Here is a 22,585-nt window from a genome sequence, read left to right as displayed (position 1 = left end):
TAGTTATATACTTTATCAAGCAAAGTGTTATTGCAAGATCGGTATCGGTGTAAGTTGTCATGTCTCCACTTGACTTGTATGGACAGTCATTGATGAGGTGATCTACTCCACACTTTGGATGCACGATGAATGATTTTTATTGCTTGTGCTGGGGAGCTTACTGTTAAGTAGGAGAAACCATTTTAAGTAGGAACTCCGCTACGTGATGAGGTCCTTGACAGTGGTAATATTGCAGTGGGACCCTTAGAGCTATTGCATGCATTTCTCTTCACTTCTATTAGATAGAGGTTTGAAATAATGGCATCAGTGAAGCTCCTTGCATAACATAAAAGTCAGACCCAATATTCTGGGGATCCTTGTAATAATCATGGTTTAGTTCTGACTTGTGAAGATATTCACTCTCCTCCACTGGTTCTTCAGCGTGATTATCTTTGGGATAGTCACACGTGAATATCTCTCTAGTCTTTCATGCCAAAATTCTTTGAGGATAAGATTTTAAGGATACGATTTTTAATTTTTGGCAAGGCAATCCCTAAAATATCGGTGTGTGAATATTGAGACTTTTGCGATGCAAATTTCTTTGGTTTTTCACATCGTGAAAAATATCATAAAAAACTCCCTATCGTGAAAACCAGTTTTAGACTTGGAGAAGACAAGAGAAAGAGCAAGAGAAAGAGCAATGAGAAGACAAGAGCTCAATTAGGACAAAGGGGGATTGTGTCTTTGTGTTCTGCGGCCATATTTTCTCATAATAATTACAACTTTTACAGTGCCTTTTCATGACATTTATTGCTAATCCCGTTTTTGGTAGAGAATGCTTTTGTAAATCCTAAAATGGGCTAATCCCGTTTTTGGTAGAGAATGCTTTTGTTAACCCTAGAATGCTTTTGTTAACCCTAAAATGGGTTAACGCCAAATCATCAAGATCATGCAAAACTTATTGAGCAACCATCCTATAAAGGTCAAAACACTCTAGAAGCTTAAAACTCTCAATCACATCATGGCTATTGATTGAGAATGTGAACATAATGATCCTATCACTACGTTCTTGAAGATCGAACCTTGTAACTTTTTCAGGATATCCTCAAGCTCTATCCTTTTCTTCCTAGAAGAGAGAGACACACAGAGAGAGAGAGAGAGAGAGAGAGAGAGAGAGAGAGAGAGAGAGAGAGAGAGAGAGAGAGAGAGAGAGAGAGAGAGAGAGAGAGAGAGCTATGGTGAAAGTGATACTTTTTAAGATTGTCTCCCTTTTCACCCTTGATTATTTAACTTAACCACTTTTTAATTCTTTCCTTAGATGGCCCATTTTTCCTCCTTTTTGACCCTAAAGTGTCTTTGATATTGAGAAGATGATTTATTACTTATCAAGGAGATCAATTTGGAGAGCTTCTCTCATCATCCTCTTGGTTCTTTGTTTATTCACAAGTTTGAGTCTCTTTATTCACACCCATGTATGAAGTTTCTTTGAAGAATTGGACCACAGGCGGCGGGAGCTTTGGGTAGGTTCTATACCATTGAGAGTTTTTTTGAGTCTTGGCAACAAGTTTTATTTAGCTTGGTGTGCTTCTCGAGAGTTCTGGTGCGTGGAGATGGTTGTAATTCGAATTACGCAAATTCTACCTTTGCAATGGTTTAGTCTCCTCCATTTTAGACTAAGCCTTTGCAAAATGGCTTAGTCTCCTCCATGTTTAGAGTAAGCCCTTGCGAAATGGCTTAGTCTCCTCCATTTTTAGAGGATAAGATATTGTTTGCTTGTCCAATGTGGATAACCTTGACTTCTTATTCATCTTTGAAGCATGTTCATAATATTACTTGTGCTCTTGGAAGATTACTTTTTATTTATAAACCTTGCTTTCTTGGAGTAGATTAACGTGGGGATGGAGAGAAATGCACCACCTTCTATGGATTTGGATCTAAATAAGGCAAACTTTTTTGTTTGGGAGCCTTTAAGGTTTTTTTTTCATTTTTGTTGTTGGTGGTGTGTGTGTGTGTGTGTGTGTGTGTGTGTGTGTGTGTGTGTGTGTATAAGAAGGACGCAAGGAATTGCTTGCCGAGAGGATTTGAACGACTACCAATGGCGCCTCTTCTTTGTGTTCGGTTGGAGGGAGGAAGATGATGCACACTCGTGACACTGCCAAGATAAGTTGCTACTAGAAGAGAAGGAGCTGCAGGGACACTGGCAGATGGATACTGTTGCCAGCTAGTTATGGTTCAGATTCCAACATGAAAAGTTCACCATTAACAACTTGTTGTGGATGGATGAGATTGTAGTAGAGAGGACCACAAACTTTTTTCTCAATCCGTCTACAAAGGACAAGAAGGTCAAAGTTTTCATTAATAAAAATCTTGCTACTACCCGGTTTTATAAGTAAACATGTAAAAATTTCTTCGGTTTTCTCGAAGATGAAGTTCAAAAACTTTTTCTCAATTTTGTTTTTGTTTTTCAAGCCGAGGTCAGAGATGAGCGTTCGTCTCTGAGACTCGAGCGCAGAGAAACACTTCTGTCATTAGCTTCGCTGTCTCGGTCTTCTTTTTTTCTCTCTCAATCCGTCTACAAAGGACAAGAAGGTCGAAGCCTACTCGGTTTTCATTAATAAAAATCTTGCTTCTGCCCGGTTTTATAATTAAATATGTAAAAATTTCGTCGGTTTTCTGAAAGATGAAGTTAAATTCTTGCCAAGAAATTTGATATTCAACCAGTTGAAAATACACTAAAGACTGGTTTTCCGTGTGCACTAGAGAGGAGAGCATGGTTCCAATTAGTGTGAACAATGCACTTCTTTTTCTTACCACTTAAAAAACGAGTCCGTCCAATCTCAACGGCCGAGTTTTTATTAAAAAATGCATAATCTTTAAATTCAAGGCTAGGAAAAATTACTGCAAGTTTTTATCCATTTGAGCTGAGAAAATTACCTAGTTTTTCTCAATTTGAACGAAGGGCATGGCTATTGAAAAAAATGTATAGATTAATCAATTTTATAACAACTTTAAAATTTTGAATCTCTAAATTAGAGGCTAGAGAAAACTACAACCAATTTTCCTCAATTTGCACCGCAAAAATTACACTAAGGTTCAAGGCTAGGGAAAATTACACTAAGGTTCAAGGCTAGGGAAAATTACAACCAATTTTTCTCTATTTGAGTTGTGAAAATTACACCAAAAAATGGTTTTTTTCTTAACACCGGTTTCAATTCCTTGATAGTGGCTCCTCTAATTCTTTCGCAAGTGCATCACAAGACATGTAGGTGACGGGTGGCTTGCCAACGTGATAAATTGCACATCTGCTTGTTGCATAATTCCAAATGGATCCCATCAATCCCCTCCTTCTCATAGGGAGGCTAGTTTCTTTATCCCCACCCCTTATGGAGTAGTCCCCATCCCTTATGTCAATAAGGTTTTTTTAAAAGAATGTTTGTTTCTTTATCCCCACTCAAGGATAGAGTGGGGAAAGGTTGTGGGGTGGAGTTTTGAACTTGCAGCCAGCCCTTGGTTTTGAAGGGCAATCCCAATATTTTATTTTAAGGGTAAAAATTGGACTACCATCTTTTCCTTATAATTTTGAAAGGGACCTTTAGTAATTTTTCAAATCAAAGCATTTCTTTGGCACCAAAATGTTTTTTTTGCATTTCCATTTAATATATTCTATGAGATTTTCAAAAATAAGCCTCCATGTCCTCTATATTCAAGGCAATGAAATGATGACCCCCCATATGCTTTCTATTTTCATGCATTCACCCCTCCGTGTTGATTCTATTTTGCATGCATTCACCCCTATGCTTTCTATTTCCATGCATTTACCCATACCCTTTCTAGATCTCACAATTCTCTATAAAGGCCACAAAGGGCTCATTTGGCGAGTAAAGGGAGGGAGAGAGAAGAGGAGAGGGAGGGGTTGGCCGCGGGGGCACTCATTCCTAAGGTTGTATTAATTAAATGCTGCATCAGTGGCATTTAATTAATAGGCCTACAAAAGAAGTGTAAATAGATGCATTATTCCATCAATCAATTGTGGATAAAGAATTCTTTTATTATACCTTAAAATTTGCTAGTCTTATGTAGTTCTATCCTTCTGAAATTAACAATAGCCCCCAATTAGAACCATGCTAAATAAGCGGCCCTAAACTCAAACTGGCCATCAGCTTTTATTGCAACTTGGTCATCCTTAATGCAATTTTGTGTGCAGAACTTGGCCAATATGGCATCTCAAGCGGTCTGACTTGAGAAAAAAGCACAAGATGCAAACAGTCACTGCTCCTCAACAGAACTGAAAAAGGAAAATGCCCTGGCTCACCTAGCTTACCTTGCATCAAATGCAGGAGAATGTATCGTGCAGTGGCATCAGTCATGGCACCTTCACCTTCAGCTGTGAGGAAACGTACTCCACATCTTCTCCCCTAAGCACTCTCGACCAGTGCTGAAAACTTGCAACTATAAACAATGGACCTATATCATGTTATCTATAATTTGTGAAGTCAAATTTCTCAAATTCACAAAAACTCCAATATTCAAGGCAGTCTGGTTAAATTTTAGCACAAAAGTCTGCAAATTCTAGAGAAAAAACCCACATGTTTAGAGGAATGTTTCCTGTGAACATTGCCATCGACATCCCATTGTCCAATTAAAAGCTTGAAATCCCCAGACTTGAGTGATACACCTACCACACATTTCAACAAATGCAGGAGCTGTAAATTTGATAACTGCATAGATGCCTGATCAATGCTTTTTCTCCCTTAACAGGGTTAAAAACCTCCCTCTCTAGCCATTCTGCAACTGGACTCATGGAATGCAGCTCCCTGCCAAGGGGTGTAAACAAAGCTCATGACAAGAGAGAGAGAGGGAGAGGTAAAAAGCCCCCCTGACTGACAATAGATAGTGTAAAACCAGAAATGGGTCCACAGCCTAACAAAAGTGGCATCCTCAGACCCCTTCTCCAAATCCGCGTCTATTGGAGCCGCCATCTTGCTACGAGGTTTCAAGAATATGCCAACGCTTCCAATACAATATAAAACCAGAAAGTCCACAACTAGGAGAGCCATGCCTGGAGTATTGGCTCTGTGAAGATTGAAAAAAGGCATGATCAACAACGCAATCAAGTAGCTTCATGAGAAATCCAACCTTACAGATTTGAGATAACTTTGAAAAGCATACAACAACAAAGATGGCATCTTCAAATAATACACCTGATCTAATGTACCCATTAGTACTTCTTACAAAAGAGCCAGATGTAATAGCCAGCTTCATAGCAGCTCTCTTCACTTGACCTAATGTACCCATTAGCATTTCTTACAAAAGAAGCCAGATGTAATAGCCAGATTCATAGCAGCCCTCTTCTCCGCTTGTAATCATTCACAGTAAGAGTCAGCATATGTCTCCTCCCATCACTGTTCTCAACCGGCACCCCACAAGTGGCCTCAAGCCTTTGTTTTCTAGCAATGAAAGCAAGGTGAGCACCTTGAGCACCCCCAAACTTCTGAATACCAGCCAAGGTTATTGGTAGATGAAAATCATGCAGAGAAAACAGTTTTGTGTCATCAACCACTGGTGCCAACGTGTCCGTAAGCTTCCCTGCGTCAGCAGCAGCCTCTTGAGCTGCAACAGTTGCAGCCTCACTCGTTTTTGTAGCTTCAGTATTCCCAGTTCTGGAAGATCTGTCATAATAGTTCTGAGAACGAGTCCACCTCCGAGAAAATGGATCATACCCGGCTTCCCCGGCTTTGGCATGGCTTGCAGGCTTCAACTCAGAAGCATTCTTGAAATTCTCAAACCTATTCCGCCTGTTCATCTGAGCTAAAGCAAGAGCTTTAGCATCCTTGCTCTGATTCTGCATAGCATAGGCCTCCAGATCCTTCAGCTTTGCTTGGATCCTCACAATGTCATCCTGATCATCTTTGCTCTCAGCAAGAGCAATCTCTTTCAACAGGCGATCCTTCTCTGCAGCCACATTTGAAGGCCGGGATGCTGCCATCTTCTTTTCATGCAGCATCTTCTTTACAAGGTCAGCGGAGTATACAAAAGTGTTAAGCTTAGCAATGGCCTCTCTTTTCTTCGTAATGTCTGACAAAGAGGGCTTGCGAAAATGGGATTTCTCAACCTCCTTGAGCCACTGATTAAACTCTGCCTCAGTCGGTGGCTGGTCAGAGATTCTTGCCATTTGCCATCTTGCCTCAGAATCCCCCCATACAAGATTCAACCACTTGTGAGTCATCCTATTCTCAAACTTGTATTGCTTATGAGGATCTCGGGCATCCACATTCTTTACCTGGCACAACCGATAGCAGCTTTGGTTGTCTTTCATGCCTACACCGACCCTTACAAAGCATCCTGCAATGATCTCTTCAAAAAAAGGCTCAAAAAACCATTTGGCAAGCTTGGAGCGGCGAATAGTGATGTTAGTTACATCATCCAGCTTCGTGGCGATGTCCTGGTCATCATCAGAGTGCCCACCATCACTGCCAATGACCTCTTCGCGATGGCTGGGAAGGCTTCGCTCATCATCGCTGCTGTTGGGATCTGATAGGCTGTAGCTTTGATCATCATCGCTGTCTTCTCTGGACTTTCCCCTAGGAGGGGATGGCTTCCTAGCCGAGCTGTTATGCCGCTGATCAGAGTCATGAACCTTCTGGCGCCGGGCGGAGATGAGCTTGTGGAGGGCATGCTTATTCACATTCTTGGAAGAGTCTCTGGTTGAGGAGCGTATCCGGGTGGATGAGGGAGGGGTCTGCTTGCCACCCCCAGCATCTTTCGTCTGACGGGCGGCGGCCTTCTTCAAGGTAAGGTAGTTGTCCCTTCGCTCGCCTCGCTCGTGCAGGATCATCTCTCTCGCTAGCTCGGTCATCTTGCCGAGCTGTTCTCTGTCTGCATCATCCTTGTAAAGGTCGCTGCCGAAAGACAGATCGGTCTCGTAGCCATCACCGGAAGCTTCCTCTTCGTCCTTGCCAAAACGCTTCTTGTGGAGCACCTTTCTGCTGCTGCCCCCTGCTGCCTTCTCGACCTCCGAATACTCCCCATCATCGTCGTCGGTGTCGCGCTTGAACTCGCTGGGCTCGTCGTCGTACTCCTCCTCGGAACTCAACTCGCGGCGGCTCCGCTTCGATGATGAGCGAGAAGACGGAGGCTTTCTGCTACTGCTGCCACCGCTGCTCCGCCCAACCCCGACAGCCGCCAAGAGCTCGTCGTCCAGGGAAGCGTCCGCCATGGAAGCTTGAAAGCTCAGAAGAAAACACTAGCAAGGGCAGAAGATCTCAGAAACCCTAGCACTCGCAGAAAACCTTAGAAAACCCTAGCCAGGCAAAGCCCTAGCCAAGCAGACTGGGAGCTACTAGGTCCCCTTCACACGAACCTCATCAGACCATGTTCATACGAGAGAGAGAGACTAAGAATATATAGTTTATGAGACCGGACTATGCTGACATCATGTACATATGCAAAGAATATGTTATGAGCAGTTAATTCATGGAATATATATTTTCATATTTTTTATTATTATGGATTGGATGAAACATATATTCCCACCTTTCTCACTTTTATAAACTTTGTTTGACGGGTTTAGATTGGGACATCTTTCTAAATCCGAGCGATCGTACTTTACTTTATGTGTATACGAGTGAAACATGCCACTTTGCTACTCCATGTTGGAAGAATGTCAAATGATCGATCACTTAATTTCACAACATCAAAGAGGTGCCCAACGATGATGATGAATACGCTCTGAATTGGTCTGAAGATATGCTACATGTGATGAAGCAATATGCTAGGTAACCCTATTTCATTTTATTCTTTGCTTAAAATAAAGGGTAAAATTAATGGTCATGATATTATTGTGTCGTATGATGATGGTAGTACACATGATTTTATTTCAAAACGTGTTGTTAAGAAGTTAATGTTAAGAGCAATTAGAAACACACCCATCACTTTATAAGGTTAAATTTGCATTCCAAGGTACACGTTTACAATGAAGGGTAAAATTAATAGTCATGATATTATTATGTTGCATGATGATGGTAGTATATATGATTTTATTTCAAAACGTGTTGCATGATGATGGTAGTATATATGATTTTATTTCAAAACGTGTTGTTAAGAAGTGCAATTAGAAACATGAAGGGTAAAATTAATAGTCATGATATTATTATGTTGCATGATGATGGTAGTATATATGATTTTATTTCAAAACGTGTTGTTAAGAAGTTGCAATTAGAAACACACCCAGCAATTTATAAGGTAAAATTTGCATTCAAAGATACACGTTTACAATGGTACTAAGGAAATTAGACAACTAGAGATTGTTATTGGGTCTTATAAAGAGAGAAGAGATTTCTTAATTGCACCACTGCACACTAGTGATATCATTTTAGGTATGCCGTTTCGTCATTAATTCAATTCTCAAATTGATTATGACACACACACACACACACATACACGATGTGGATCACACATCAAAACGAAACTTTGACTCTTCATAGTGATGCCACACATGAACTTTTTCCATTAGTATCATACACTCAAGTCAAATATGTTTTACGCAAATGAGATGAAGCTTACATGATATATGTAAACGAAATTGAAGCGACTGACCATACTTTATCACCTAGGCAACAACTTTTTCTAGATTAATTCAAAGACTCTTTTGTCGATGACCTATCCCCAGGATAACCTACATCTTATCTAGAAGACCACACAATTGAGATTCTTCCTGGTAGTCGACCACCTCATAAGGCTCTTTATAGACAAAATCAAATTCAACAAAAAGAAATTCAAAGACAAATAGAAGAACTTTTAGATCATGGACTCGTACGATCTAGTAGTTCTTCTTTTGGTGCCCCAATACTCTTAATTTAGAAAAAGAACAAAACCTACTGCATGTGCATTGACTATAGAGCTTTGAATAAGATAACTGTTAAAAACATATATTCTATTCCTCGTGTTGAGACGACTTGCTAGATAAACTTCGTGGTGTATTTGTATTCAGTAAGATAGACTTGAAATCTGGATATCATCAAGTTTATATGCATATATCTGACATATACAAGACTGCTTTTTGCACTCTATCTGGACACTATGAATTTCTTGTTATGCCTTTTGGTCTTACTAATGCACGTTCAACATTTAGTCAAATAATGAACCGTATTTTCTTGAAACACCAACACTTCGTCATTGTTTTCTTTGGCGACATTTTTGTTTTAGTCAAAACATAAAGAACATCTTACCTTTGTCTTTAACTTTTAAAAGAAAATAAAATATATGCTAATCCAAAGAAAAGTTCTTTCTTTCAAAAGAAAATTGAATATTGAGGACATACTGTCTTAGTTTAAGGTATTAGAGTACCATGAACATCTACAGTGGGGGTCCTGTTCATTATGAAAAAAATAGTTTTGGTACTACTTCAGTCCAAAAATAAGCTAGCATATTCTTTTAAACATCAAGGCAAGCATGTGCCACTTCTATAATGGGCCTATTTTTTTCTTTTTGTGCAACATTATTTCTATAATGGGCCTATTTTTTTCTTTTTGTTAATGGAGTGTTCGTGTATGTATACTGTATCTTGATTCCTTGCTTTCTCAAGAAATTACTTAACTCATTGGAAAAATACTTTCCACCACCAACTCACCTCATGCATTTTATTTGCATACCTTTTTCTTTCTTGACCAAGGCTTTAGATCTCTCAAACACCTCACTTTTCTCCTTCATGAAATAAACCTACACTTTCCTAGTATGATCACACCAATGAATGTAACATAATATCTACAACTTGCAATTGTTACAGTTTTGGGCGGTTCCTGTGCATCACAATGTATGACATCCAATGACCTTGCATTGATATGCTTTTTATGCGAGAAAGCATAAAAAATATGTATGGCTTGCTCTAAAAAGAATGTTTGGCTTACTTACGAAGTTGACATGCTTTACATTTAATGGCCTTGCATTGACATGCATGTTTGGTTTGCTTACCAAGCTAGCATGCTTTACATACTTTGTGCATACCATTAACCTTAAACTTCGGTAAACCTACTAATAATATTTTGGGCCTGCATAGACTTCAACCACTATATATTCACATGACCAATGTGCTTAATATGCCATACATGTGAATACATCGGGCAGGGCAATGGGTGCGTGTAAATGGAGTCGAAGGCAGAGGTTGCATGTAGCAAAGCGCTTTGGAGGAACCTACATGGTCAAGGATTTCTAGGTGATGGGTTGTACCCATGGGCCATCACGTGGCCATGTCCCCTCAATTGCAGATGCATGTGTTTGTGTGTGCTGTGAGATGTGAGTTATGAAAAAAAATGTGATGTCTGTAGTGAAATATACAAGTGATGTGCATGGGCAAACGAGCGAAAGGTATGCCCTTATGTGTGTACTCCTTCAACTCAAAGATTTCTCCAACTCAACTACTTTCTTCAATTCTCTTTGTTGCTTTTTTTTTTTTGTTGACATTTGTTGACATTTGCTCAATATCCATTTTCTTGGGAAATAAAGATTGTTGATGGCCCCCATTGCATAGATATACCTGGAAGAATGTTGATGGACGAGGCTATGGTGCATATGTTTTTTTATTGTTTCTCCACTAGTGGGTGAGTAATTGTGTTTATACTGGCGGAGCAATTGCTACATTAGTTAGCCAATTGAAAGAAGAATGATAATCCAATGAGTTTACCCACCATTAATGTGATTGGCTATTGTTGATGGAAATATATGCTTTTACATCCAAGTATCTATCAAGAAGGCCATGCTCCATTGCATCCATGTAACTTATGAAATTTTCTTCATTGTAACCAGGAGGTGTAAGTGAAGCATAACTGGTAGGGGTCAACCTTAAATAGTTTTCCCTTTTTTTTTTGCTTTTTATTCTCCTTTGTTTTGTAGTTAATATTGATTGGTTAATCATATCAGCAATTACTAATGTTCATTAAAGTGATCTATAGGCCTATGTATGCTAGAGTGGAGGTCAAGGTAACAATACACACATGAATGCAACAAGCATGGAGAGAGTTATAAAAGCACAACACTCAAAGTAGATTGATGAGAATGAGTGAAGTATAAGAGAAGTGACACAATAAGGTCACTTACACACACATAAGGTCACTTACACAAGCATGGAGAGAGTTATAAAAGCATGGGGAGAGTTATAAAAGCACAACCTCAAAGTAGATTGATGAGAATGAGTGAAGTATAAGAGAAGTGACACAATAAGGTCACTTACACATAAATGCAGGTAGCACGCAAGAAGAGGTTTATAGAAGCACAACACTTAAAGTAGATTGATGAGAATGAGTGAAGTACAAGAGAAGTGACATGATAAGATCACTTACACACACTCATGAGAGAGTGTATATATGCTCAAGGAATAAAATCTCCTATAAAGAGAAAAAAGTGCTTAGACCCTACATTCACACATCACTATTATATAAATGGTTACAAATTACCACTTGTAGTGATGATGTGAACATGTATAGGGATCATGTGGTTGATCAATCCCCAAATGACAATAAGCTCAAAGCTTTACAAAAAGCTTTAAACTTATCTCGTGAGAGCACCTTCATGAACATATCTATCACATTATCGTGTGTAGACACATATGCCATGCTAATCTCTCATGTAACGAGTCTCTCCCTAACAAAATGATAATGTACCTTAATGTACTTTATATGAGCATGAAATATTGGGTTCCTCACAAATGGCTAATGTGCAAGCTGGTTGTACCAGTGAAGATAGAGGTGGGGGCGTATGAGCCATACACACTCCATAGGCATTGTAAAAGTTACCTTGTACTTAGCTTCATAGCTCCAAGTGACCACCTACTGGCTGCTTCTTACTGAGCCATGATATATGTGAATCACCAAGATAAAAACAAAAGCCGCTAGTGGATACTCACATGTCATAACATCTAGCCCAATTAGAATCATTGAAAGCATGCAGCTAAGAATATCATCCCCCTTAGCATAAAAAAGGCCAAGGGACTGAGTGTGCCATGTAAGTATGGAAATACTCACTTAGCAATCTACCAATGTTTACTTTTGGACTGTTCATAGACTTGCTCAACTGAGGGACCCTAAACTGAACATCTAGTCTCATATTACATAAATAGATGAGGCACCCAATAGCCTGCTAATAAAGTGATGCATAAAATGGTTCATCTGCATCTTGGAGACTAAGCCTAGCACCTATCTCTATTGGTTTAGTAATAGGCTTAAAGTCTTCAAGATTAAACTATGTAAGTAGCCTCCCTATATGTACTTTGACTACAACATCACAATACCATCATCATCTTGTTAACCCAAGGTTAATGAGGACCACCTACATCATCAACAATGAGTCTACACCATTACAATGGACATGTGCAATGGCCATGAGTGAAGACGAGTCATCTACAAAAAAGCTCACAACATGTAAAAACTCTTGATAGTCACCAAAGGATATACACACATAATGGGAAGCATCGCCTAAAAGATCTTTGTTTGCCCTCAATAATGTGTTATCTTTGCCCAAGCGATAATTCTTAATTCTTTCTAATCATTATAATTCCCATGTGATTATACTTAATGATGTACTTAAGCGATGACTGAGCCAAGTAAAAGAGCCGATATCTACCCAATGTGTGTGCTTAGACTAGCCTAGATATGGTAAATTCTTTGGTTGGAACTCTTTTCATAATCAAATCCTTACCTTTCATGTAAAGTTGATCATTCACAACAGTGTATTGCAGAGCCTTCCTTATGAAACCATATCTCTATTTTTTGGATAAGCTCGAAGGCATCAGACCTGTGTGCAAAAAATCTTCAATTTCTTGTAAACTCTCCCTTCCAACATAGTTGGGATGGGTTATAGTCATGGCATATATATCCAAATCTTTGCCTAACCCCCTTTTTGCTAATGCATCTGCATCCTGGTTTAATTCCTTCTTCACATGTTATATTTGTACCTCTTGAAATCTCTGTAGGATCTTTCTGATTTGAAAGCACCATTCTTTTAACTTGGAGTTCTTGGCTTTCTAGACAATTTGAAGTTGCCTGATGACCAATAGGCTATCTCCTTTAATGACAAGCCTACTAATTCCTCTCTTAAGACACTGTTGAAGTCCATACTCTAAAGTGGCATACTCAGATTCATCTTTTTGGTGTGCACTTGTAGCTTAATCCCTTCTTGACATACTACTGTACCTTCTGGATCCAACAAGACTACTCCTCCACTGGCTTCTCTTAAAGGATCCATAAGAAAATAGAGTAAAAGCATTTGGCAAATCTACTTCAGGGTCTTTCCACCTAGGAACTTTCTTCTTCATCATTGTCTCTTCCCTCAATACCAAAGGATTTTATTTGTATGTTAAGATATCTGCCAGTGTAGCTCTTGTGCTATCCTCCACTATACAAGTGAATTGAAACTCTTGCAGCTTAACCAACCATTTAGACAATCTCTTGGATGGAAGGTTAGACTAAATTAGATGAGGAAGTAAAGAGTAATGGGTATTTATAGTGAAAGGCTTTTGTAAATAAGATCTGAATTTCCTTAAAGCAAACACCATAGCCACCATCACTAGCTTTGCTTCAGAATATGTCATTTCTCCTAATGTCTTTGTTTTGCTGACAAAATATACTGGCCTCATATAGGAATGATCCCTTCCCTGTTGTAACAGTACTCCACCTATGGCATCTTCACCCACACTAGGATTTATAAAAAACTCTTTACCCCAATCACGGGGCATGACCACTGGCAAGGTGCTTAGAATTTCCTTAACCTGCAGAAAGGCCTCTTCTTCCTTGTCTTGCCACACAAAAGGATCCCTTTGGGATGCATGTTGCAATGGATATAAATCTTGAGATAAAAGATGAATAAATTTGGCAAGGCCTTAAAGCAAACACCACCGCCACCATCACTAGCTCTGCTTCAGAATATGTCATTTCTCCTGATGTCTTTGTTCTGCTCTAACAAAATATACTGGCCTCATATAGGAATGATCCCTTCCCTATTTTGTAATAGTACTCCATCTATGGCATCTTCATCGACACTAGGATTTACAAAAAACTCTTTACTCCAATCTGGGAGCATGATCATTGGCAAGGTGTTTAGGGTTTCCTTAACCTGAGAAAGGCCTTGTCTTCCTTGTCTTTCCACACAAAGGAATCCCTTTGGGATGCCTGTTGCAATGGATATAAAGCCTGACATAAAAGATAAATAAATTTGGCAAGGTCTTAATGCAAACACCATAGCCACCATCACTAGCTTTGCTTCATAATATGTCCTTTCTCCTAATGTCTTTGTTCTGCTGACAAAATATATTGGCCTCATATACAAATGATCCCTTCCCTGTTGTAATAGTATTGCACCTATGGCATCTTCACCCACACTAGGATTTACAAAAAACTCTTTACTCCAATTAGGGGGCATGACCACTACCAAGGTGCTCATAATTTCCTTAACTTGCAGAAAGGCCTCTTCTTCCTTGTCTTGCCACACAAAGGGGTCCCTTTGGGATTCCTGTTGCAATGGATATAAAACTTGAGACAAAAGATAAATAAATCTGGCAAGGTATCTTACCTTATGTGTGAATGTCAATAGCTGGTTCACATTCTGAGGTGCCTCCAATAAAAAAAAAGCTTTTACTTTTGTAGGATCTGCCTCAATTCCATTCTCAGAAACCACATTTCCAAGTAGAGTTACCTTGGCCTGAGCCAAATGACATTTGTTAGGGTTCGATTGACCACCCAGATCATCCATTCTCTTCAAAGCCATCCTCATCTTCTCACAATGGACCCATTTGCCAAATAGGAAATCATCAATAAATACTTTGATGTGAAGGACCCCAAATAGGGCTCAAACATCAGATTCATAAACCTTTGGAAGGTAGGAGGAGCATTTGTGTGCCCAAAGGGCATAACCCTGTATGATGCAAAGCACCCCCATGGGTAATGAAAGTGGTCTTCTTCTGATCCTCTGGGGCAATTGAAATTTGAAAGTATCTTGAATATTCAGCACAGACACTATATCTTTCATGCCCAACTACACTATCCAAAATCTCATCTTGGAAGGGAAGTGGATAATGATTTCTCTTGGTCACAACATTCAGAGACTTAAAGTCAACATAGACTCTCCACTTTCCATTCTTCTTGGGAGTGATCACTACTAGAGAAGCCCACTCAGAATTGTCAACTAGGAAGATGAACCCTGCTTTCAACAACTCATTCACCTCCTCTCTCAATACCTGCATGCTGCACAACTCCTAATCTTCTTAATCTTTGCACAACTAGTTTAGCTTTTGGCTTCAACTGTATCTCATGTTGCACAATTGACACCCCCTAGCTTGAGTATAGGAGGAAATGAAACAGTGTGGAAATTGCTGCAACATAGTCAGATACTCTTTCCTCTTAGCCACAGCTAGGTCCTTGACAAGCATTTTTTGTAAGACTTCTTCCCTATTTGACTACACTTCAACCTCAGTTTTCTCCTTCTCCCTTTCCTCAGTATAGAGTTGTATAGAGACATGCACATGAGGTTAGAATCTGGCTCCAACAGTTGAACTTCCCCTCATCATCCTCTGAGCTATCTTCTTTTGTTTTTGACTCCTCTGTGTGGAACTGGTTTCTTCATCTTCATCTTCTGAAGTACTCTCTGGAATCAATTCCCTCCCCTTGGCCATGTCATATCTGACTTGTTTCTTAGCAGGCTGATCCAACCCAATGATAAGGTGTCCTCTCCACCAATCTTGCCCTGCTCTCATTTCTATTTGCCATGGTCTCCCCAAAATCAATGGGTAAGCTTATATCCTCGCTAGCATGACATGAACATCCAACTCAGCTTCCCGTCCAAGGATGGTTACCTGCAGCTTCTTTACCACCCCCAAACATCTGACTTTTGCATTATTTTCCATTCTAGCTCTAAAAAGGTTCACTTACCTTCAGCCTTAAAGCCTCCATAGTCTGCTGGGTCATTACATAGACCTGGGCACCACAATCAATATATACTTTGGAAACTTTAAACTTGTTCACCCAGACATCCATGATGACAGGCTTATATTCCTTATCTCCTTTAACACGCACTACATTCAACTGACCTCCTTTCTTCTCTTTCATGGAAACCCTTGTGCTGACTAGTTTACTCCATGTTCTTCTGAGTTTAGGGCACACAACTGCAATAGTTGGGGCCAAGTTAGTAGACTGGGTCCCTTTTACTAGAGATCCGTCATCAGATCATACTCTTCCTCTTGAGCCCCTAAAGGAAAATCTTGCATTCCAATACGCCTCCTGGGCCTGCTCTTCCTCTTACCTTCTTTGAACTGGCCCTCCACTTGCTTTCCCATCTATTGCTTCATCTTCACCCTCTGCATCTCTAGTTCTTTTGTTGGCTAACATGTCAACTTCTTCATCCATACCAATCAGATTAACTTCACCTTGTCCAGGTCCATTAGTTGGCTGTGGTGGCTGAATCTGAGGTCCTGGTGGATTTGGAATCTCCTCTTCCCTTCTGACATCTTGCCTTTCCTCCCTTCTAGGTGTTAGAGGATACACATCTCCTCCCATTCTCCTAGGGTAAGGACATTGAGGAGAGATATGACCCCCTATCCGTACAATTGAAACACTGGACATTCAAGTTGGCGCCTCTGTCTCTCCCTCTATTCCTTCTCTATCTCCTGCCTTAGGGGCATTTATGCCTCCTTGCAATAAATTCATATTCAAATTCTCCATTTACTGAGTCAGTTGATTAATACCTTGCATCAATTGGTCTCAGTAGCCACTAGAACTGGAGTAGTCCTCCCTTCTTTTGTCCTTCTCTCCCTAGTCACAGTAGGTATGTTCTCCAGCTAGAACCTCCCTTTGCTTATGAGACAACCTCTAAAGCTTCCTTTCCTTCTCTCTTGTAATCCTTAAGGCTTCATCAAAGGTTCCTGGTCTTTTTAACTCCACTTCTCTTTCAGATCATCATGAAGGGATTGAATGAACATATCCTTTTTAGGGAGGAAAGGTGGGTGCTCTGCTCCCAACAAGGAAGCATCCCATCTTCCCCACAAATCCTCAAAATGATGTACAAATATATCAAACACATAAGATAAACTATGCTTTAATTTTTGAATGTCTTGATGTGGTGTGGCTGACCTCTCCAAGTTTGGAACCATCTTTTGGCATCCCCTTTTCACAAAATGGACAATAGTATCAATTTATCCTCATCTCTATCCTTCCCAAATATAAAAGCTGCCAACTTCATCTCGACCAAAAAATCCTCTTGGTCCACATTAGCATGACCTTAGAACACGGGATAAGACATCATTTGCAGCCATCTCAACAGCTAACACTTCTCAACTTCTGCGAATAGTTTGAAGGGCGCCTTGAAAGCCCTCCTCTGTGGAGGCACCAAAACAATGATGTGTTCTGGAGAACCGGCCTTTATAGCCCCATTCAAATCACACCACCGTAAGGAGAAAACTATCGCCAGCACCATTACCCAGCAAAAACACCACTAAAGGGCACCAACACACCCAACTGACGTCCCCTGATCCTCAGCTGACACACAATTGAACATTTCTACACCCTTTCAACCTCCCTATTTAGTCTAGCTGCCTACTCAAACTATCCTCTTAAGTTAGCTCTCACCTTTAGGATCTCTAATCTTTCAACTAAGAGCCCGTCCCCCTGACCTTAGCTAACTCCCAGCTAACCAAAATGGCTTCTAGCTACCACCGAACTCCTATAAATTGTTTTCGAAGTCGTCTTCTTTTTCTAGTCAGAAATCCGCCCTCCAGGCTCCCAAAAAAGTTCTCCACAGTCAGCTGGCCTCAAAACCTTGTAGCAAAACCTCCCAGAATCAAGAAACTACCCTCAGCTGGACCAATAGTATAGCTTACATCAATTGCTCCTGGCTGCCACAAACAAATTAGATACTAACTACCAACTTGCTTCCAAATTTTGATGGCTCTCCCTAGTCCAAAATCCATCAGCGGACCTTATAGATACAATCCCAAGACCCTTCTGGACAATCTACCGACCTCTCTATGAACTTCCAATTATTGAGTTCTGCCTTAGAAATCTGGCCCAAAACCGTCTACCTCAAAAGCCTACAGTAAATTAGATTTTTCTCCAATTGTTCTCAGACACCCACAAACCCTCAGGTATCTCTCAACTTGAAGGGATATCACTCAATTAACTCTTTGCTGACTATATCCTGGGACTTCCGAAATTGACTGTCCCCAACCAATTAACTAAACTGATCCAGTGGATGCATATATCCTCTCCTCTGCATCATCTAGCACCTCTAGAGCCTCAATAATCTTAAACCAGAACCCAACCTTAGAATCACTTAGCTGACAACAAGTGTTTCACTGCTGCCATAGGAACTTTATCAGACTACAAAATCTTCAGACTACTGACAGCTGTCCTTTGACAGACCTCAAATAGTCAGCTGAGACACATAATCACTTCCCCTCAACTCAAACAAGTTAAATCAAGGTCCCTACACCACCTGGCTGATAATTTTGATGTAAAGTTGACTATGGTTGACCCCTACACAAGTTAACTGACCCAGCACAGACTCAACCAGAGTCATTTATTTACTCATAGAATGGAATTCCATCCAAACAACACTGATTGAACCGAAACAAACAAAAGAACTCTTCAATTCCACACAACTTAACCTTATGTAAATTTAAGAAAACAATGTAACTCACAACAGATCTTGAGAATTGGAAATTGAGTAGATGAGAGAAAACAACAATAGATCAAGAGAACTCTCACACAAATAACATCAACAGAACCCACATTTATATTCTCAACTCTAACAAGATCATCACAATAACCATAAGAACTGCAACAACTGCTCGCAAGCTTCAACCATCCAATACAACTAGGAATGTTTTGAGCAATCCTCGATCTAATCCAAGTTCCAATAGTGATGCAACCAAAGAGGTTCTAGGACACCACTTTCCACACAGAACCCTCTATCACCTCTGGAATCCTTGCTCTGGAAAAATCTAAGGCTCCTCTAGCACTTCCCCTATCGCGTTCTTCTTTGAACAAGACAACTTATATCCAACAAACTTCATAGCAAACTTCCCAACCAAACTAGCTCTCTAGGAGGCAGGGATCTTTCATAATTACTTATGAACAATCTATAATATGCTGATCTCTATATAGTTCTCCGAAGTTCTATCTTAGTGATGGGCCTATCCATAGAAAGAAAGTAGCTAGCCTCATTAGCCTAGATTAGCCTAGAAAACATGGATTAAACAAAGATGAAAGAGATTAGCCTGTGATTAGGAAAAAATAAAGGTAATTACCATTAAGAAAGTGATTATCCTGATTCATATCAAGGTTCATATGAGATTAGGCCCCATATTCACTTATATACTAGGCCACCCTTTCACACTACACTTATTAATGTCCATGGGCATGTCCAACCCTAGTTCTAACCCTTGGCCCCTTTCATATCCCCTTCATCCCTTGGCCTTTGGTTCAAATTGACTTGAGTCCTTTTTTACTTTGTTATAAACAATCCTCACCCAAGAGGTTTCATCCTTGAAACCTTAGGTATACATGTACAAACTTGCATCGATGAAGTTCTTTTATATACATTATGATCCACATCCTACTCTTCATAGTCAAATAAGAGACAATCATATGTCTTCCAAGATGAACTCGAAAATGGATCATACAATGCATTCTCATGAACATTCCATGAGCCACTGAATGTGTCAACTAATGCATGATCTTACAAAGCATGGTCATCATGTATATCACCAAAAAATGATTTATCATCCCATTTTTCAGCATAAACGAGTACTCATCCAAAATGTCATCAATGACCATATCCTCACTACCTCATTGGTATCATATCATGAGCTAAAAATTCCTCAATCAAAGCACTTATCCAGTCATAGCCATTTTCAGCTTGCGTATACCCTTTGACCACACGGATACATTGATGACTTGTCAAGAAAGATTTAGCAACAAAGTCTTTCTCTTCTTGCTATCCAAAAATTACAACAAGCATGTGTCCTCCTATTCAACACCCATAATGTGTGCATAAAGGCCCACATAGTCACACTTCATGCATTGACCAAATGTAAAAGTGAACAGAGATCATCCATTTCTTTTGGCAAAGCCCAAATCTAGAAACATTGAGTGTATAATAGATCTTCTATCCCCACTCAAAGCAATAGGGAAATTAAGAGTTGTGGGCACCAACAATTCACATTCATTGATCCTCCTTATTTTGGCTTCATTTGTAGTAGCTTCACCATCAAGAATTGTGCAGTGCCTTTCTCTAATCACTCCTTTTGAAGAGAAAAGTGTTTGATAATGTGACTCATTGATAAAAAAGGGTAAAGGGTATCATTGATTGCACAGAAGCATTGAAGAGGAACCATACATAGGCATACTTGATCCATATGTATCCACTTGATGCATAGGCTTACCAAACACATTTGCCCCACCTTGTTGCATCGAAATCCCTAACACACTTGTCCCATATGCACCACTTTGATGCATAGGCACACCAAACACATAAGTTCCAGCTTGTTGCATTGAATATGGAGGTAAGTTCCCCTTTCTAAGCATAGAACTTTGATCATGATCTCGTTGTTGAAAATGAGCTTGAGAGATAAATGTTATGTTTCCATGCGTAATGCTAACAAAGGGTTCATAGGCTTGGGGTCTCTCAACCATGGCATGAAACCTTTGGTCCCTTTTAGCAAAGGAATTTTACATAGAGATCGTCAAAATGCTCAATTCTCCCATTGTCATTAGGCATAAGCATTGCATTGCTCGTTGTTGGCATTGTAGCCAAATTCTCATAGTTCTCTTCATCATCATTCTTATTAAATTCATCCACAAGGTCACATGCATTGTGGATCGCTTCACAGCACCATGCTAAGCATTGGTCGATGTGAAGGCTTGACCATCTTATGTTCCCCCACAGGGGAGGTAGTGTGTCCAAGTTATGTGGGATTGAGGAGTTCTTTATTTTTTTTGGTTTAATCGGTGTTGTTTAGATAGAATTATTTTGAAGGAGAGGTTGTGAGTGAAGAGATAACCTTGGTTAAGTCTGTGTTGGGTCAATTAACTTGTGTAGGGGTCAATCATAATCAGGTGATTGTTTGGAGGTCTGTCAGAGGACATCTGTCAAAGTAGTTACAAGATTTTGTAGTTTAATGGGGTTTCTATGGGAGAAATGAAACACTTGTTGTCAAAGTAAGTGATTCCAAGGTTGGGTTATGGCTTCGTTTAAGAGTTTTGAGGCTCTAGAGGTGCTAGTTGATGCAGAGGAGAGGATATCTACATCCACTCGATCAATTTAGTTAGTTGGTTGGGGACAATCAGTTCAGAGATAGTTGGGTGCTAGCTCTAGTCCCAGCAAAGCGTTAATTGTGTGATATCCCTTCAATTGAAAGATACCCAAGGGTTTGTGGGTGTCTGAGGACATTTGGGGAAGATTATAATTCATTGTAGGCTTCTGAGGTAGACAGTTTTGTGCTAGATTCCTGAGGCAGAACGCAACAAGTGGGAGTTCAAAGAAAGGTTGAAAGAGGGTTGGTAGATTATCCAAGAAGCTCTACGGATTGTACTATAAGGTCCAATGATGTTGGATAATTATAGGGGATATTGGAGGACCCATTTTGGATTGGGAGAGCCATCAAAATTTAGAAACAAGTTGACAGTTAGTATCTGAGTTGTTTGTGGCAGAGCCAAGAGAATTTCCTATCAGTCGTTGCTGGTCAGCTAAGGGTAGTTGCTTGGTTGTGAGAGGTTTTTTGTAAGGTTTTGAGGCTAGCTGACATAGGATTATGGGAGCCTCGAGGATGGATTTATGACTAGGAACAAGAAGAGGACTTTGAAAACAATTTCTAGGAAGTTCTATGGGTAGCTGGAAGCCATTTTGGTCAGCTGAGGTCAGGAGGGGCTTTAAGTTAGAAAATAAGAGATACTAGAGGTGAGAGCTGATAGTTTGAGTAGGCAACTGGACTGAATAGGGAGGCGAGGAGGGTGATAAAGTTTGAGTAGGCAACTGGACTGAATAGGGCGACGAGGAGGGTGATAAAGTATTCAATTGTATTAGCTGAGGATCACGGGACGTTAGCTGGGTTTGTTGGTACCCTTTATTGTTGTTTATGTTGGGTTGTGGTGCTGGTGATAGTTTCCTCCTCACGTTGGTGTGCTTTGGACGGGGATATAAAGGCAAGTTCTCTTGGACACATCATTGTTTTGGTGCCTCCATAGAGGAGGGCTTTCAAGGTACCCTTCAGACTATTGGTAAAAGCTAGGATCAGGAGATGATGAGCAAACGATTCACTGAGCGAAGCCAAGAGGTGGAGACCCTTAGAAACTCTCTAGCCCAGGCAATGAATAGATTTGTTGTAGATGACACACCAATGCACTAGCAACAAGCTCTTCAGGAGGAGAGGGAGCGGTCTAAACAGCTTGCTGATTTGCTCGATAAAGGAGCATCCCTCTCATAATCGCATGTTGACCAGACATATCCCACCAGTTGCACCAGATTCAGGAGTTGCAGAACTTCATGTAGATTGTGTTTAGGTAGCCAAATATATTACCTCTTTTGTGGATATTTTTAACCACATCTCTGCCCAGTTGCCTGCTAATTGGAA

The 22,585-nt window shown here is 40.1% G+C and overlaps 1 pseudogene across 1 annotated transcript; it reads right to left on the bottom strand.

Moving 5' to 3' along the window:
* Positions 1 to 5,074: 5,074 nt before the first annotated feature.
* Positions 5,075 to 7,372, bottom strand: LOC147618312 (protein RTF1 homolog pseudogene; annotated as a pseudogene). The gene has a single exon (XR_015262089.1). The product of XR_015262089.1 is annotated as a protein RTF1 homolog pseudogene (transcript).
* Positions 7,373 to 22,585: the final 15,213 nt, after the last annotated feature.

Source organism: Cibotium barometz, chromosome 35 (assembly GCF_041138505.1).
Source record: "Cibotium barometz isolate CiBa-2024 chromosome 35, ASM4113850v1, whole genome shotgun sequence".
Taxonomy (NCBI): Eukaryota; Viridiplantae; Streptophyta; class Polypodiopsida; order Cyatheales; family Cibotiaceae; genus Cibotium; species Cibotium barometz.
Note: the sequence above shows the minus strand (reverse complement) of the source record. Positions and strands in the feature narration are given on the sequence as shown.